Source organism: Hippichthys cyanospilos, unplaced genomic scaffold (genome assembly GCF_059441005.1).
Source record: "Hippichthys cyanospilos isolate Australia breed blue-spotted pipefish unplaced genomic scaffold, RoL_Hcya_1.0 HiC_scaffold_114, whole genome shotgun sequence".
NCBI classification, from domain to species: Eukaryota; Metazoa; Chordata; class Actinopteri; order Syngnathiformes; family Syngnathidae; genus Hippichthys; species Hippichthys cyanospilos.
Genome location: NW_028283470.1, coordinates 2,772 through 7,500, shown reverse-complemented (window position 1 = coordinate 7,500; position 4,729 = coordinate 2,772).

Sequence of the window (4,729 nt, the reverse complement as noted above, 5' to 3'; positions counted from 1 at the left end):
AGGCCGACCTGCCTGGTTCCCTGGAGCGGCCAAATATTAGGCAAAAAGCCGGTGTCCGCCCGGTTCCCCAAACGCCCCTGGTCGCCCAACTCAGGGGCAGAAGTGCTGAAGTGAGGCCGACCTGCCTGGTTCCCAAAATCGGCCAAATATTAGGCAAAGTGCCGGTGTCCGCCCGGTTCCCCAAACGCCCCTGGTCGCCCAACTCAGGGGCAGAAGTGCTGAAGTCAGGCCGAGTCGCCTGGTTCCCTGGAGCGGCCAAATATTAGGCAAAGTGCCGGTGTCCGCCCGGTTCCCCAAACGCCCCTGGTCGCCCAACTCAGGGGAGAAGTGCTGAAATGAGGCCGAGTTGCCTGGTTCCCAAAATCGGCCAAATATTAGGCAAAGTGCCGGTGTCCGCCCGGTTCCCCAAACGCCCCTGGTCGCCCAACTCAGGGGAGAAGTGCTGAAATGAGGCCGAGTTGCCTGGTTCCCAAAATCGGCCAAATATTAGGCAAAGTGCCGGTGTCCGCCCGGTTCCCCAAACGCCCCTGGTCGCCCAACTCAGGGGCAGAAGTGCTGAAATGAGGCCGAGTTGCCTGGTTCCCTAAAGCGGCCAAATATTAGGCAAAGTGCCGGTGTCCGCCCGGTTCCCCAAACGCCCCTGGTCGCCCAACTCAGGGGAGAAGTGCTGAAATGAGGCCGAGTTGCCTGGTTCCCTAAAGCGGCCAAATATTAGGCAAAGTGCCGGTGTCCGCCCGGTTCCCCAAACGCCCCTGGTCGCCCAACTCAGGGGCAGGAGTGCAGGAATGAGGCCGACCTGCCTGGTTCCCCGGAGCGGCCAAATATTAGGCAAAGTGCCGGTGACGGCCCGGTTCTCGGGCCGGCCGGGAAAACGACAAAGTCCAACTTCAGGCTGGGAAGTGGCAAAATGAGGCCGAGTGTCCTGGTTCCCCAAAACGGCAAAAAATAAGGCAAAGTGCCGGTGACGGCCCGGTTCTCGGGCCGGCCGGGAAAACGACAAAGTCCAACTTCAGGCTGGGAAGTGGCAAAATGAGGCCGAGTGTCCTGGTTCCCCAAAACGGCTAAAAATAAGGCAAAGTGCCGGTGACGGCCCGGTTCTCGGGCCGGCCGGGAAAACGACAAAGTCCAACTTCAGGCTGGGAAGTGGCAAAATGAGGCCGAGTGTCCTGGTTCCCAAAATCGGCCAAATATTAGGCAAAGTGCCGGTGACGGCCCGGTTCTCGGGCCGGCCGGGAAAACGACAAAGTCCAACTTCAGGCTGGGAAGTGGCAAAATGAGGCCGAGTGTCCTGGTTCCCCAAAACGGCTAAAAATAAGGCAAAGTGCCGGTGACGGCCCGGTTCTCGGGCCGGCCGGGAAAACGACAAAGTCCAACTTCAGGCTGGGAAGTGGCAAAATGAGGCCGAGGTGCCTGGTTCCCTGGAGCGGCCAAATATCAGGCAAAGTGCCGGTGTCCGCCCGGTTCCCCAAACGCCCCTGGTCGCCCAACTCAGGGGAGAAGTGCTGAAGTCAGGCCGACCTGCCTGGTTCCCTGGAGCGGCCAAATATTAGGCAAAGTGCCGCTGTCCGCCCGGTTCTCGGGCCGGCTGTAAAAACGACTAAGTCCAACTTCAGGCTGGGAAGTGGCAAACTGAGGCCGAGTGTCCTGGTTCCCAAAATCGGCCAAATATTAGGCAAAGTGCCGCTGTCCGCCCGGTTCCCCAAACGCCCCTGGTCGCCCAACTCAGGGGCAGAAGTGCTGAAATGAGGCCGAGTTGCCTGGTTCCCTAAAGCGGCCAAAAAAAGAGCAAAGTGCCGGTGTCCGCCCGGTTCCCCAAACGCCCCTGGTCGCCCAACTCAGGGGAGAAGTGCTGAAATGAGGCCGAGTTGCCTGGTTCCCTAAAGCGGCCAAAAAAAGAGCAAAGTGCCGGTGTCCGCCCGGTTCCCCAAACGCCCCTGGTCGCCCAACTCAGGGGAGAAGTGCTGAAGTCAGGCCGAGTGTCCTGGTTCCCTGGAGCGGCCAAATATTAGGCAAAAAGCCGGTGTCCGCCCGGTTCCCCAAACGCCCCTGGTCGCCCAACTCAGGGGCAGAAGTGCTGAAATGAGGCCGAGTTGCCTGGTTCCCTAAAGCGGCCAAAAAAAGAGCAAAGTGCCGGTGTCCGCCCGGTTCCCCAAACGCCCCTGGTCGCCCAACTCAGGGGAGAAGTGCTGAAATGAGGCCGAGTTGCCTGGTTCCCTAAAGCGGCCAAATATTAGGCAAAGTGCCGGTGTCCGCCCGGTTCCCCAAACGCCCCTGGTCGCCCAACTCAGGGGCAGAAGTGCTGAAGTGAGGCCGACCTGCCTGGTTCCCAAAATCGGCCAAATATTAGGCAAAGTGCCGGTGTCCGCCCGGTTCCCCAAACGCCCCTGGTCGCCCAACTCAGGGGAGAAGTGCTGAAGTCAGGCCGACTTGCCTGGTTCCCTGGAGCGGCCAAATATTAGGCAAAGTGCCGCTGTCCGCCCGGTTCCCCAAACGCCCCTGGTCGCCCAACTCAGGGGAGAAGTGCTGAAATGAGGCCGAGTTGCCTGGTTCCCTGGAGCGGCCAAATATTAGGCAAAAAGCCGGTGTCCGCCCGGTTCCCCAAACGCCCCTGGTCGCCCAACTCAGGGGAGAAGTGCTGAAGTCAGGCCGAGTTGCCTGGTTCCCTGGAGCGGCCAAATATTAGGCAAAGTGCCGCTGTCCGCCCGGTTCTCGGGCCGGCTGTAAAAACGACTAAGTCCAACTTCAGGCTGGGAAGTGGCAAACTGAGGCCGAGTGTCCTGGTTCCCAAAATCGGCCAAATATTAGGCAAAGTGCCGGTGTCCGCCCGGTTCCCCAAACGCCCCTGGTCGCCCAACTCAGGGGCAGAAGTGCTGAAATGAGGCCGAGTTGCCTGGTTCCCAAAATCGGCCAAATATTAGGCAAAGTGCCGGTGTCCGCCCGGTTCCCCAAACGCCCCTGGTCGCCCAACTCAGGGGCAGAAGTGCTGAAATGAGGCCGAGTTGCCTGGTTCCCTAAAGCGGCCAAAAAAAGAGCAAAGTGCCGGTGTCCGCCCGGTTCCCCAAACGCCCCTGGTCGCCCAACTCAGGGGCAGAAGTGCTGAAATGAGGCCGAGTTGCCTGGTTCCCTAAAGCGGCCAAAAAAAGAGCAAAGTGCCGGTGTCCGCCCGGTTCCCCAAACGCCCCTGGTCGCCCAACTCAGGGGAGAAGTGCTGAAATGAGGCCGAGTGTCCTGGTTCCCAAAATCGGCCAAATATTAGGCAAAGTGCCGGTGTCCGCCCGGTTCCCCAAACGCCCCTGGTCGCCCAACTCAGGGGAGAAGTGCTGAAATGAGGCCGAGTTGCCTGGTTCCCTAAAGCGGCCAAATATTAGGCAAAGTGCCGGTGTCCGCCCGGTTCCCCAAACGCCCCTGGTCGCCCAACTCAGGGGCAGAAGTGCTGAAATGAGGCCGAGTTGCCTGGTTCCCAAAATCGGCCAAATATTAGGCAAAGTGCCGGTGTCCGCCCGGTTCCCCAAACGCCCCTGGTCGCCCAACTCAGGGGCAGAAGTGCTGAAATGAGGCCGAGTTGCCTGGTTCCCAAAATCGGCCAAATATTAGGCAAAGTGCCGGTGTCCGCCCGGTTCCCCAAACGCCCCTGGTCGCCCAACTCAGGGGCAGAAGTGCTGAAATGAGGCCGAGTTGCCTGGTTCCCTAAAGCGGCCAAAAAAAGAGCAAAGTGCCGCTGTCCGCCCGGTTCCCCAAACGCCCCTGGTCGCCCAACTCAGGGGCAGAAGTGCAGGAATGAGGCCGACCTGCCTGGTTCCCTGGAGCGGCTAAAAATTAGGCAAAGTGCCGGTGTCAAACGCCCCTGGTCGCCCAGCCCAAAAAATGACAAAGTCCCACAAACGCCCCTGGTCGCCCAAACACTAAACGCCCCTGGTCGCCCAGCCGAAAAAATGACTAAGTGCCAACAGCGCCCCTGGTCGCCCAAACACTCAACGCCCCTGGTCGCCCAGCCGAAAAAATGACTAAGTGCCAACGGCGCCCCTGGTCGCCCAGCCGAAAAAATGACTAAGTGCCAACAGCGCCCCTGGTCGCCCAAACACTCAACGCCCCTGGTCGCCCAGCCGAAAAAAATGACTAAGTGCCAACAGCGCCCCTGGTCGCCCAGCCTTAAAAATGACTAAGTGCTAACAGCGCCCCTGGTCGCCCAGCCTTAAAAAATGACAAAGTCACACTTCAGGCCGAATTGTGCTGAAGTGAGGCCGACCTGCCTGGTTCCCTGGAGCGGCCAAATATTAGGCAAAGTGCCGCTGTCCGCCCGGTTCCTCAAACGCCCCTGGTCGCCCAACTCAGGGGCAGAAGTGCTGAAGTCAGGCCGACCTGCCTGGTTCCCTGGAGCGGCCAAATATTAGGCAAAGTGCCGGTGTCCGCCCGGTTCCCCAAACGCCCCTGGTCGCCCAACTCAGGGGCAGAAGTGCTGAAGTGAGGCCGACCTGCCTGGTTCCCAAAATCGGCCAAATATTAGGCAAAGTGCCGGTGTCCGCCCGGTTCCCCAAACGCCCCTGGTCGCCCAACTCAGGGGCAGAAGTGCTGAAGTCAGGCCGACCTGCCTGGTTCCCTGGAGCGGCCAAATAACAGGCAAAGTGCCGGTGTCCGCCCGGTTCCCCAAACGCCCCTGGTCGCCCAACTGACCGGCAGAAGTGCTGAAATGAGGCCGACCTGCCTGGTTCCCCGGAGCGGCCAAATATTA